Genomic DNA, 14296 nt, shown 5'->3' on the forward strand with positions numbered 1-14296 from the left:
GTGCTTTCCCCACTCTGAACATAACTTCATTTTAAAATCTCATAACTTCATTTTAAAACCTCTTTTGCAGCTATTTTTACTCATTTGTTGTATTGCAGACTACAATGGTCAGTGTTCATGTGAGATCAGCCAAACAGTTACTATTCTACGCAGCAATTACAGGAGTTTTGAAAAGCAAAGCATGTGGAACCCCATTAGCAAATAAAGAACTCAGGACTGAAAGAACCAAAGAACAAATATTAATAGTTTATTTCAGTACATCTCGTATAGCAACACGTTACCGGAGGCAATGGGTATGAAAGATCAGATTGGCACTGGAAGTGCTAAATGATACTCATTTGCCACCATCACCAAAATAATAAGATTGCCTGGGAATATTTTTTGATTGTCAAAGATAATTTAAATAATGTGATTTTTTTTTGGACCCACAGTTTAAGTCAAAGCCTTATCCCACCAGGTAATAGAGATGAGATGAATTAGAGGACTATAGCCAGACACGGAAATGGGGGGAAAAAAAAGGAAGAACCTTTTAAATTCTAATAGATGAAACATGTAGTTCAATAGAGGTAAAAGTAGAATAATGATGCTTTTCATGGGTCTTTATCACAGAAGACCATGCTATTCACAAATTATGAACCATAAAAAAGGAATTTTAGTCAAAAGACAAGTCTGTTTGTATCATCAATGAATGATACGAAATAGAAAGAAAAAAATGCACAGGAAAACATAAAATGGTAATGGCTTGATAACTCTATCAGCTGTCTCTACACATTAAAAAATACAGAAGAATGAAAGCTTACTCAGAATAAAATTCCAAAGACTATCTAAAATGGCACATGTACTTTCACTTTGGAAAAACACAGAAAGAATGGTTTTTGTGTAAAAAAAAAGTGGTCTGTCTAGCTTATACTGAAGTCAATTTCACATGTAGATTTTCATAATACTGTCTTATCTCAGAGGGCATATGAAATATACTCAAAGTTATACTCTTTAATGTGGACTGGTATTCATTTTTTTAATATTAAAATACTTCAATTTATACCCAGATGTGCTCCTAAATATTCTGTCACATAATTATCACATAAAAAGTTTGATAGTGATTTTCTTTAATGTAAAATTAATTTGAGCCTCTGGTAGATTATAAATTGGAGCTTTGCTATTTATTTTTATTAATATACCATGATGAATCTTTGACAGGTAAGTAACCACTCTTACATATTAAGAAACAATATTATTTGGAGAAAGATTTTTAAAAAGGTATGTAGACTTCTGAGTCCAAAGGGCCACAGTTTAAGAACAAGAGCCCTAATTCTTGCCTTAGCAGAATGGCTATATAATCCTGGGAAAGTTCTAGTTCTCTGTGCCTCATTGTTTTCAAGCTTAAAATAATGCGGCTGAAAAAAAAAAAAAACTTAACACCAAACTGTTTTTTAAAACTTACTACCCTATGTTTTACTGCTGGTATATTTTTGGTGTCTTTTTTTTTTTTTTAAATCAGTGCTTAATCCTACTTTCCAAATTTATTCCAACTTGTCTCCTAACATCAAAAGCAGCTGTCTTTTAAAGCTGACAGGTGTGGGGGAAGAGAAGATTTCCAATCACCCAAAGGGCTTTTCCAGCCCCCTCACCCTTTCTGATCTGCCTCCATAACTCAGAATCACTGCTGCCAGGGGACATCAGTGTTGATGGGTCTCTTCCTCCTCCCCGTGGTGTGCTGGGGTGGAAAAAGATTGAGGTCCATCGGTCTAAGTCCTTCACAGAGAGTGTTCTCTGAGGACAGAAGTGCTTGTCAGGCATAGGCATTAAGGAAAGCATCCCTTCAGGGGGATGTTGTCTTCTCAGCATCACTTTTACCTCCCAAGACTCCTGGAGTAAGTGTGAGGACCGACATACAACAGCTTTCTTTATTTAATGGTCTGATTTAAAATTCTGTGTTACTGACATTGATCCTTTCTTTTTCACTCTACATTTTATGTCCTCTCAGTTCCTAAGCTGCCTTAAAGATTCCATATGTCATAATTCTTTTGTTGAAAGCAACAGAAATGGACTCTGGCTAACTTTAGCAAAAGGAAATTTATGGGACAGATATAGTAAACTCAGAGAATGTATAGGAGCCTGAAGACCTGGGCTTAAGAGTGAACAGGTACCAATGCAGCGCTAGGAAAAAAGAGCAGGAAACACAATACAGTCCTTCAGCATCATGGGGATTGGTTCTAGGACCCCTGTGGATACCAGAATCCAAGGATACTCAAATCCCATACATGAGACAGCACAGTGCAGTTGGTCCTCTACATCCCCTACTGGAAAAAGTGTGGATATAGAAGGCCAACTGTAATAGCAAGAGATTCTGACCAGGAGGCTGACTCTCAGTAGAGAACTCCAAGCAATTTCTGTCTCTTTATCATGTTGCTCCTGTTAGATTCCAGGGAGTGAACATCCTTTTGACTTGGCAAGGCTCATATACCCACCAAACAGGTAAAGGGAAAGAGGTTCTTCTAGTATTCATTGGGAAAAAAGATAATTCCCAGGAAGGATCCAGGAATTTTCTGTTGGGAAAGGCATGCAAATGCTGAGCAGATACTAAAAGGACAAACACTCATGTGTGTTCATATGTGTATCTTTCTCCTCGTTAAGGCAAAGCTATTTCTAAGAATAGGCACATAGTCCACATTTTCTTTTGACAAACTGGGTTAATTTCTCTACTCATCACTTCTTTTCTAAAAGCATGATTTATCTTCATTTATGATTCCAATTTCATCTAATAGCGTTTTTCTTAGAAAAGTACAGGTGTGCCCCCAATGAGGAAACTGCTATGTAACCATGTTTAAAATCTGTTCTACATTAATAGTCAAGAGAGATTTAAAATGTTCAAAAGTTAGATGGGGCAAGCTTCCTTTAAAAATAGAAATTATTTGATAAGATAGCTCTTTTTTTCTTATCACCCCTAAGGATATTACTGTCTACATTCATATGTAAGGTGGTCTCAAACTGTAAGTAGCATAAAAGAACATGGCATGTAGGTAACATGTAATAGGAGTGTTCTGCAATATTTCCAGATGGGGTCATACATTATCCCATATCTGTGGAAAATTCTGAAAGAGATGGGAATACCAGACCACCTGACCTCCCTCTTGAGAAACCTATATGCAGGTCAGGAAGCAACAGTTAGAACCGGACATGGAACAACAGACTGGGTCCAAATAGGAAAAGAAGTACGTCAAGGCTGTATATTGTCACCCTGCTTATTTAACTTCTATGCAGAGTACATCATGAGAAACGCTGGGCTGGATGAAGCACAAGCTGGAATCAAGATTACCGGGAGAAATATCAATAACCTCAGATATGCAGATGACACCACCCTTATGGCAAAAAGTGAAGGGGAACTCAAAAGCCTCTTGATGAATATGAAAGAGGAGAGTGAAAAAGTTGGCTTAAAGCTCAACATTCAGAAAACGAAGATCATGGCATCTGGTCCAATCACTTCATGGCAAATAGATGGGGAAACAGTGGAAAAAGCGTCAGGCTTTATTTTGGGGGGCTCCAAAGTCACTGCAGATGGTGATTGCAGCCATGAAATTAAAAGACGCTTACTCCTTGGAATGAAAGTTATGACCAACCTACATAGCATATTGAAAAGCAGAGACATTACTTTGCCAACAAAGGTCCATCTAGTGAAGGCTATGGTTTTTCCAGTGGTCATGTATGGACATGAGAGTTGGACTGTGAAGAAAGCTGAGCACTGAAGAATTGATGCTTTTGAACTGTGGTGTTGGAGAAGACTCTTGAGAGTCCCTTGGACTGCAAGGAGATCCAACCAGTCCATTCTAAAGGAGATCAGTCCTGGGTGTTCATTGAAAGGATTAATGCTAAAGCTGAAACTCCAATACTTTGGCCACCTCATGTGAAGAGTTGACTCATTGGAAAAGACTCTGATGCTGGGAGGGATTGGGGGCAGGAGGAGAAGGGGACTACAGAGGATGAGATGGCTGGATGGCATCACTGACCCGATGGACATGAGTTTGGGTGAACTCCGGGAGTTGGTGATAGACAGGGAGGCCTGGTGTGCTGTGATTCATGGGTGGCAAAGCATCAGACACGACTGAGCAACTGAACTGAACTGAACTGAATACTTTCACAAAGTGATAGTTTTCTCACATGTTTTCTGATATACCTTTGATAGAAATAGCGTGGCATATTTTTCCCTCATTATCTCTGTTCACCTATTGGACTTTATGGTACTTTTTTTTCCCACTACTACAAACAATCTCCACAGGATTTAGCTACTTTTTAAAAGGCTTCTGTGTTTTTTATGGTACTCTATTATTTTCTTTGATCATTCAGTCCTTTTTCTTACCTTTGAGATAACTTCTTCTGTAAAGACCAATCTAGATTGTACTCGGCACAAATCCAGTCACACAGAAAACCCTATACAAGCAAATCCAAGCACTAAGTAATTTGTGTCAGGATTCTGGATAGCCTTAAGATTGGAATTTGCTAACTATTGATATGAGTCTGATGAAAAAGAGAATATGAATTCACTCAATACTAGATTCTTCAAGGATTGATTATTTATTTGGCGAGGTTTTCAGGCCTTTTGTTTGTATACTTTTACCACTTCCATTGATCAGACTCTTTTGGGGATGAAAAAAGAAGGTGAGACGAAATTCACGCTGATTTGTTTTGTTGTTTAGCTACAGCTCTGGTTAGGGAGAATAAAAAAAAAAGACGTTTTGTTGAAGAGAGAAGACGAAATGTAGAAATTATTGGCTCAATTTAAACTAAGGGAATCACTCTGGAAGTTGTTGATTTATGCAACCCCTGCTTCTATTTGCATAGATAACTGAGTTAGCTTTATAAGAGTTTAGAGTTCCCTCACTCACAGATATTTTATTCATGGGTTATTGCCCTTAAAAACACTTAACTATGAAGGAAGTCCTCTAAAGGAAATTCAGCCTCTGAAATGAGGCTTACAACTATTACACCAAAGATCTGACAGGCACAACTTACCTCCTTCGGTTTAATGATGATGTTGTTGCCTTGGTCACAATCTTCCTTTTGTTCATTTAAATGGCACAGGAGCAAAAACACCATTTGCCACACTGGTTTGCACGTTAATGAATACAACATAAGGGGCTTCCCAGGTGGTGTAGTGGTAAAGAATCCACTTGCCAATGCAAGAGATTAGGACTCAATCCCTGGGTCCAGAAGATTCCCTGGAGAAAGATATGGCAACCTGCTCCAGTATTCCTGCCTGGAAAACTGAATGGACAGAGAAGCCTGGTGGGCTCCAGCCCACTGGGGACCAAAGAGTCAGCCATCACTGAGCACGCATGTATTCGTAAGACCAAATTACAGGGCTGTACTCTTCCTCAAGCTGATAGCTCACTCTAATGTTTTTCCGTGGCAATGACAGATGCCCTGGTACCTATATAACCTCCAGAATAGGAGTTCAGTAAATGTAGTATCTACACAATTTTGGAGGCCTTGAAATCAGTGAAATTCATTTCTGTGATTCCTTAAAGTGAAAAAATAACAGTTTTTGCAAACAATAACTTTCTAACATTTTACCTCATATCTTAAGAAAAAAAAGACAGTTCAAACTGAGAAATGTAAAGGAAAAGAACAAAATAAAAACCACTTTTAATGAATCCCACTGCTGCACTCTCTGATGAATAGGGAAGTCTCAGCTTCTAGGTGCCTTTAGTCCCCACCCTGCCACTGTCCTGTTTGTCAAAGCAAGCACCTGTTGAGATGGAAGCTCTGCTGGGAGTCTCCACAAGTTCCAGGATCCAAATGATGGAACATCATGAGCCACAACTGCACTGGCAGAACATTATCATAATAGCCCGACCTCCTGAGTTTTTCCTGATTACCTGGATCTTACCTCCCAAAGGGAAAATGACTTCAAAGACTGAACCTCTTGCCTGAGTTTTTCAAAGATTCAGCAACTTGAAGCTACAGATTCTCCCCAGCTTGTTTTCAACATGCACAATAATGACAGAAAATGAGCTGAGTCCCCTTAAGAGTCCAGGAGGATGTGGAAGCAGCGCCCTCACCACTGGCCAAGTCTCATTACACAGAGCTGCACTGGCCTCTGTCATTTTAGGTACAGGAAGAGGAAGGCTACAAACTCCTTTGTATTTCCTTCAACAGTTGTTTTTACTTTAACATATTTAAAAGGGAGCTGTAGCTTCCAAAGTCCATTTGGAAAGCCGAACAGATTAAAAAGAGTTTCCAAAGAGTGCTAGCCCAAATCCTGTTGAAACTTTTAATTAGTCTGATGTTATTTTTAGACTCTCTCAAAGCTCCATAATTGAGCCCTTTGCAGTTGTACAAACAAATAGAAACCTTGTAAGATCTTGAAATTCATGATAGTTTACTAATGAAGTCAGCTTGGAAAACTCGTCATTGAATATTGTAATTTGATTGCCATCTTATTCTGATTGGACCCTGGTTTTGCATTTAAATGAGTATATATTATTTGAAATGCAAAACAGCATGTTATCTGGGGTATTTTGCAGGAATAGACAAGATTAAAAACGTCTAATGTTCCATTTTATAAAAACATTACAAAATGGAAGTGTAGAGCTGACTTTTAAAATTTATTAGTTACAGCTTACAATAATTGGACATTAATTAATCCTAAATTGCAAGACATTTCTGCGGAAATGCATATTACATCCTTCTCATCAGTACTTAGCAGATACATTAGTATATTATTTTTGTTTGGGATGCTGAAGGCACGAAGGGCAATTTCTTCCTAAAGCAGTTGCTGCTACAGGAATTGACTGTTGCTCATGTGAGTTTAACACAATAGATCACCAATTACTGATTTGCAACAACTGACCTTGAGTATCCAATTAAAAAAAAAAAAAAAAGCTGCAGCCGGAGCTGAGGCAAGCTGAATTCATGAATTAGGTTATGTGTCGGCTTGTTCCAAGCTTTGATTTTTGTCCGCCTTTGTGTTTTTAGATGGCTTGGAAAGAAATTTTCTGATGCTGTAACCCTTTATTATTCTTCTCAACTGTGGCTTTTGTGTCTTACATAGAAAATTGTTTTCAATCACGTCACCCAAAAAAGAAGATCTCTGAGAAGACCATGGAGGTCTCTGGCAGCCATCTCTGTATTTGATTGTTTGGCTGTCAGAAGTTTCCACTACATCTCTTCTTAGACACATGTAGTTACTTATAACCCTATTATGCTGATTTTTTTTCCCTCCCTTCAAGGCCTTGTTGACAAAAGATTGTCAAAACAGGACCTGGGATTTATAAGTATGTTATCCAGGTCTTTGATATAAGTTTTAATTATTTAGATATTATATACAGTGAATTGTAATATGTGAAAGAAAACTCTATGTGGAACTTGGACAAAGACATTCTTTCCCCTCTTTCATATTCCTGAGCTCAAATCTAGGGATGGAAAAACAAGAGTTCCTAGTGGCTTCAAGAGGAAGGAAGGTGGTGGCAATGACAACGTCTACAATGGCGGTGGAAAGAGCAGAGAAGTGGCGTGACTCTACACCTGGGCTTTTGTCAGGCCTGTGCCAGCATGATGTTAATTCAACCTCAGGTCAGCCCTAATGGGCAGTTCTAAGAGTTTTCACGAAATTTTCTGCCATCTGTAAAGTGCACACAAGTACCACTGTCGTATAATCCATTTGGAGAATTCTGCTGAAGTAATTTTGATTTCTGAGATACTAAGACTAGGAAAGTCTGCATTTAATCCTTCACTTTCAACCCACTGGCCAAAATGCATGAAATACCAATTTTTTAAACTAGGATAAGTCGAATTTTCTGAACTCAAATAAAGCTTAAAATCAAACTGCCCTAGTTTAAAGAAAAGATACTTAAATGTTGAGAGAAAATCTAAATGATCTTTCTATTAAATAGGGATCATGTACTGGATCAGGACAGATGTGGGCTTGAGCGAGGTCATAGGCCCACATCTTATGAAACTTACTGTAAGTGAATGAGAGCTGCCAGCTTCCTATATGGCCCTATATGCCCAACCAAGCAAAATGATACGAGGATTAACATATTAGCTGGTCCAACAAAGTCTCTCCTAGTTTTTTTTTTAACTGGAACAGAGGAAAATATCCTCTTTTCTCTGTTGGAAAAAGTGAGAATACGTGAACCAAGTTTCCAGTTGCTATGACTCAAGCATCATCGATAAAGCTGACCAAAGAGAATATAATTGAACTGAAAGAGAAGTATGGGCCAGGGATAAGGAGCCATGCTATCTGAGTCCATTGTTCCGGTTGTTCCAGAGTCATTGCTTTTCTTCCCCAGGTTTACTTATTCTTGCCAATAAATCCCCCATTTTAGCCTAAGCTTGTTTGAGTTGTGTTTATCTCACTTGCAAGGAAGAACTATCCTCTTTCATACATAGAATTAATTTCTCCTTTCTGTCCCCTCCATGGCAAAGGAGTGAAGGGAAGATTGGCCATACAGTATGAGTTTTCTCCGAACTAAATCCCCATCCAAAAGTAGAGCTAGAAGATAAATATGCTTAACTGTCATCTCACTTGTCATATGTCAAATACAAAACTGCTTTTCTGTTTTTCAGATTCAGCCGCATTCTTGATTTTAATTTGTTACTTATTTGAGGTTTTCCAGAGTATGCACCTTGAACATCTCAGGCTTCTAAGAAGAGACTGAAATGTTCCAATTGAGTAATACATGGCAACACAACTAGTTAAATGTGTATCTTGCCCCCTAAAAGAACACTTTAAGACTTGGGCACTGATGGCACAAGGGATACAAAGGCAAGGGGAGAATCAAAGTTCGTTATGAGTCTGTGTGATTAACAGTGTAGGACAAGAAGCCAAAAATGGGATTTTGGTAAGAAGTAATCGCTGCCATCTATGGGGTCGCACAGAGATGGACACGACTAAAGCGACTTAGCGCAGCAGCAGCAGCAATCAAAAAAGTAATGGAATCAAAATGCGATGGTATCCTAAAAGTTATTGTTAAAAAGGATGTAAAAAGAAAGTGATAAACATAGTGCTAAAATGCAAACATTTAAGAGAAATGCAATTTAAAAAAGGCTTAGCTTGGACAGTTGTGACATTATGAACCTTCAAAAGAGCTACTTTTGACATGTGAAGCAGATGAACGTCAAACTACAACAGACAAACAACAAATGAAAACAGAAGAGAGAAATGGGAAGAGGAAACAAAGGGGGACACACAGAAGAAAGAGTCAGAAAAAGGTTCTCGAGACTATGGGATAGAAAGGAACCAATGAGTAAGCGCATCACTTAGCTGACAAAGAAGGACAAACAGAAAAATAAAGGAAGTAATAACGCAATGATGTTCTGAAAAGGGAAACACGGAGCTAAGGGAACTCGGGTTATCTAAAGTTCACAAGTAGGTTAGGTCATCTAATGCGCTTGAGGAGGACGAGTATGGAGTGCTGGGGACGCTGAAGATCTGGAACATTTGGAGGACATACCCTGTGTCAGGGTCAATAAGAATTAACTGAATACTATCATTACATATGCTCATGAAACATCAGTTACTATTTTATAAGGTATGTTTCTTTAGACATAATAAATATACCTTTAAATTTTTTTCCCACCAACTATTGACAGTCTAGGAACTTGGTCAAGGGAGACGGAAGACAGGGAAATGTAAGAATTCACTAACATAGCTGACCATAGGGTTCAGGTTTGGTAGTGAGGCAAACAGAACAAGAAGGAGGCTGGGATCTTGGAATTAGAGATAGGGCTTGAGGGACCAGAGAAGGCAATGGCACCCCACTCCAGTACTCTTGCCTAGAAAATCCCATGGACGGAGGAGCCTGGTAGGCTGCAGTCCATGGGGTCGCTAAGAGTTGGACATGACTGAGCAACTTCACTTTCACTTTTCACTTTCATGCATTGGAGAAGGAAATGGCAACCCACTCCAGTGTTCTTGCCTGGAGAATCCCAGGGATGGGGGAGCCTGGTGGGCTGCCATCTATGGGGTCACACAGAGTTGGACACGACTGAAGTGACTTAGCAGCAGCAGCAGCAGCAGCTTGAGGGACTGGAGTTCACCGATTATTCATGTAACTACAAATAGGTTTTGAGCTCCTACGGTGTTCAAAGTAGTGTGCAGAGGACCTGGGATAACAATGACGAACAAGATGGGTTTCCCCTCTGGCAGCCACAGTTTAGTTAAAGAGATAGCTACATACAAAAGCAGAATTCAGTAGAAGTGAGGAACTGGGAAATAAGGAAAGAAATGGTGGTCAGAAAGGAGAATTTCTGAATTAGGTATGTAGGGGAAAAATGCTAAATAGCAAGGAGATTTTAGGTGTCCATTTTAATTGTATATACTGTATTTGTGTAGTTTGTATACGTATCAAAAGAGAGTTGAGGGCAGGAGTGGAGGGACGAGGGGCTTTGACTTAGAAACCAACACTCTCTTTTTATTGCTGTTCTTGTTGTGACCACAAAAGGAATTGGCTCCAAGTCATTTTTGGCATTCTCATTCCTTCTACTCTAAACTGAATTATGATCCAATGTCAATTTCTTAATCCATAAATCTGGCTTGACATTTCATGTGCTTCTAATAGACGGTACTAGAAAAGCTATTTCTGACTTAAGCTCCATAAAGGAAATGAGGAAAATGCAGAGAAGGCTTCAGGCTAATCTATAAAGTAATTTGAGTTCTATGCCAGAAAACTCTTCCTCAATTCATCTCAGGAGGTGATCTGAAGACTGTCGCTTCTTTGTGACACACAGAGGTCTAAGACCACAAGTTCAATATAATTAACTACATTTCTGTGTCTATAGAGCATCACTGGAGATTTCCGGAAAGTAAAAGTTAAACCATTGGATGGCACCATGTAGCCAATACCCCTCACCCCTACTCACTGTACCATCTACACTTTTGTTCAATTTTTAAAAAACTGAATTCAGGTGTATCAGTTTGGATGTGGACAAAGTTTAAAGACAAGCTAAGGTTGCAAACACAAGTATCTACAAGGGTCAAGCAGTTGGAAGAAGTGAGTGAAGCAGAAAAAGCAAAAGCTGGACAATAAACACCGTCAGCTTCCATGTTCAGCTGATGTTAGGTGGGGTAGGCACTGCAGCAAGCTGGGTAAGTCTTGGGGCAGTTGCCTGTCAGTAATAGCCTATTATTGCCATGGGGAAATGTCAGCCCAGGGTTACCAGATCTTCCAACTTTTTCCACAGTCTGGAAAATACAATTTTTACTTGCAAACTGATTTAAAAAGTTGGTTTCTAATTCAATTCAAAGTAAGTTATAGGCTGAACTAAACCCACTTGTCAGCCTCAATAAACTTTTAACTGGTTTGTATTCTCTGCTTCAGAATTCAGTTCTCACATGGATGTTTGGGAATTGCATGGCCATGGTCTAAAACCCTGATGTGCACACTCAGGTTACCGCAACCAATCTTGGATGAGCTTCACGGGAGGTAACCAGATGCAAGGGACAGTTTATTTTAAAATGTTGCTTCTACATCTCCTCTATTTAAGAAACTATTTCAGTGCTGTGTATATAGGCTCTTAAGATACACAGATCAATTGTAGAATGGCTCTGTTCCAAACATGTAACAAAGACAGGTAATTTCTGTGTTCATCACTACCACTCTGGAATTGTTTTCTCCTGTTGCCATGGTTTCCATTCTGAAAATCAGAAGCATTGAACACTTCCTTCCTATTCATCCTCAGGGACAGAGTGGAAACTAACTTTTGAAAAGAAAGAAAAGCTTGTGTGCAAGTCACTACAAAGTTTGGCCCACTAATGCTCTTATCTGAAGAGGTAATTTAGCCCCTGGCCTCCAGGAAGTAATAAAAACATGGGCTCCTTAAGTCTGATTATCCTTCAAGTTCTAGTTTAGCCTCCTCATTTCTTAGAAAAATAAAACTGAGGAGTGAAAAGTATTAGCTGTTGTGTTGTTCAGTCACTAAATCATGTACAACTATTTGCGACCCCATCAACTGCAGCACGCCAGGCTTCCCAGTCTTCCACTATCTCCTGGAGTTTGCCCAAGTTCATGTCCACTGAGTCAGTGATACTATCTAACCATCTCATCCTCCGCCACCCTCTTCTGCTGCCTTCAGTCTTTTCCAGCATCAGGGTCTTTTCCAGAGTCTGCTCTTCACATCAGGTGGCCAGAGTATTGGAGCTTCAGCTGGTGGTTATCAGATGTCAACTCCACAGACTCTCATATGTCATAAAATTAGTGCTGCAAAGTCTTCGGAAATCAATGCTCCTTAGGTAGAGTAGCAATTGGAGCCAGAATTCATTTAAGTCAGCCTGGTGGTGTTTCTGTAGTATCCATGCACTACCCACAGGCTTCTCAGCCCTGCCTAAGAAGCTTCAAATAATAGGAAAAATGAACACAAAAAGGCTTTAAAGATGGAAGCAGTTTGTTGGCTCTTTACTATTAAATTTTCAGAGGTAGGGTGGACTTCAAACACAATTTGATCAACCATTTCATTCCCGTCATGGTGATCATGATCATCTCTATCACCATCATAGCAAATTGTTAAATTACGTTTATATGTGTTAACTACTCTTCTAAGTATTTCACAAACATTTACTCTATAATTTTCACCATACTCCCATGAGATGGGTACTGTTACAACCTGATTTTATCCTTGAGAAAACCGAGGCACTGAGAGCTTAAAGCCCCCAAGTTTGCATTGTAGGGCCAGGATACAAACTTGGGCTACTGATTCCAGAGCCCTTGCTCTTAGCCTCTGCACAAAGATTCAGATTGAACTAGTCAAGGATAATCCTTAGGGATCAGTGGTTTTAAAAATATCTCTCAGGTAGATTGTGATATGCTCCCAAGGTGGAAAACTAATGCTGTTAACAGGGGGTTAAGAGGTGAAACTGATGTAGAGTAGGCAATCTGAAGGTCCACGGCAAGGAATACCATGTTGGAATTTAGGCCTAACTGCTGCTCTGCGATGCTTACATCCCAATGGAAAAGAGGAATAAACACCATCAACTGATGGAAGAAACTTCTGGATGGAACTGCTGAGCACTGCTGAGCACAATGACTGCTCCTGCAGGGACCCTTTGCCCGAAGAACTCAGATATTACAGCCACAGTATGTTTGCAGGGTGTCCATTACCTGGGTATTACAATTTTTATATTATGGCAGTCAGAGACTGATTATAATTAGGAAAGAGAGAAAAACTTCCCAGGGACATGGTGCTTCACTATAGATCCCCTGCCTCTAACTCTCGATGCAGAAATCTTTGCAAGAGTACTTTCATGGATCTCAATGACAACAATTAAGCTTGAAGAGCATGAGAAGACATTTTAATCAGAAGCTAATTAAGAACAATGGGGGCATATGTATTACTGATGTGTCTCGAGTACTCTGACTGATCTGGGAGATTATTCCATTAATATCTGGATGTAAACAGACACCGACATTTTCTCAGGATGAAGCAACTGCACTCTGAAGTTTCCACCTCCAAATCTGGCTTTTACTTATTAGATGACAAATAAAAATGAGCAACATTTACCTTTCTGGGGAAGATGTCAGGTGCTGATTCCACATTTTAGGACAGCATCAAGTGTAATACCTGAAACAACGGTGGTCAAGAAACCAGTGCTAATCATATTTAATTGTTGCTCCATTATAAAATAAGACTAAGAATATATCTGGCCATAAACACAGAGGGATAGATTCTGTGAGTAATAGAAATATAAAAATAAAAAATAAAAAAGCCAAAGTAACCATCGTAGTAGTATTGTGTAGGTTTTACCTTCTGTTAGTGTTGGACACAATACAAACACAATAGGGCATTTTCAGGGAGGAGGAAGTTCTCTTTGGCATACAGTCTCTGCTTCAATCAAGCAATCAGTCCATAGTGTCTCCCCTTACCAAAACAATTGGGTTGTTTCCCTCTAAATTAGCTTGGCATTTTTAAGTCCATGCTCTCTCAGGAACCATGCTTGCTAATCAATGGTGCTTGCTCTGTGACCCCAGTTTTCCCGGTCATGCTTCTCAAAGAGGCTGTCCAGGAAACTTCATTCTAACCTTGTTTACACTGCTGGTAACAGATAACAGAGATCCTCTTATGTAAGGAGTGAATTTTGCATATGGAGAATTCTACCATATGACTTCTGACTGACTTCCCAGCATTTTCTTCCAGTCCCTTCTCAAGTGAGCACTGAAACATGCGTCAGGCAATCTGGGTTGTAATCTCACAATGTCTACCACTGTAAGCTATTTCAACTTCTCTGAGCTTCACTTTTCTTGCTTCACAAAACAAAAAAAAGATGAGATGATTTTAGCGTCTTCCAAAATTAAAGGTGTTTGGA

At 39.3% G+C, this 14296-nt stretch overlaps 1 long non-coding RNA gene across 4 annotated transcripts in view; it reads right to left on the reverse strand.

Annotated features, from left to right (window-relative positions):
- Window positions 1–14296, reverse strand: part of LOC139178222 (uncharacterized) — a 381844-nt gene that overhangs the window by 284967 nt on the left and 82581 nt on the right. The window lies entirely within an intron of this gene.

Source organism: Bos indicus, chromosome 21 (assembly GCF_029378745.1).
Source record: "Bos indicus isolate NIAB-ARS_2022 breed Sahiwal x Tharparkar chromosome 21, NIAB-ARS_B.indTharparkar_mat_pri_1.0, whole genome shotgun sequence".
NCBI classification, from domain to species: Eukaryota; Metazoa; Chordata; class Mammalia; order Artiodactyla; family Bovidae; genus Bos; species Bos indicus.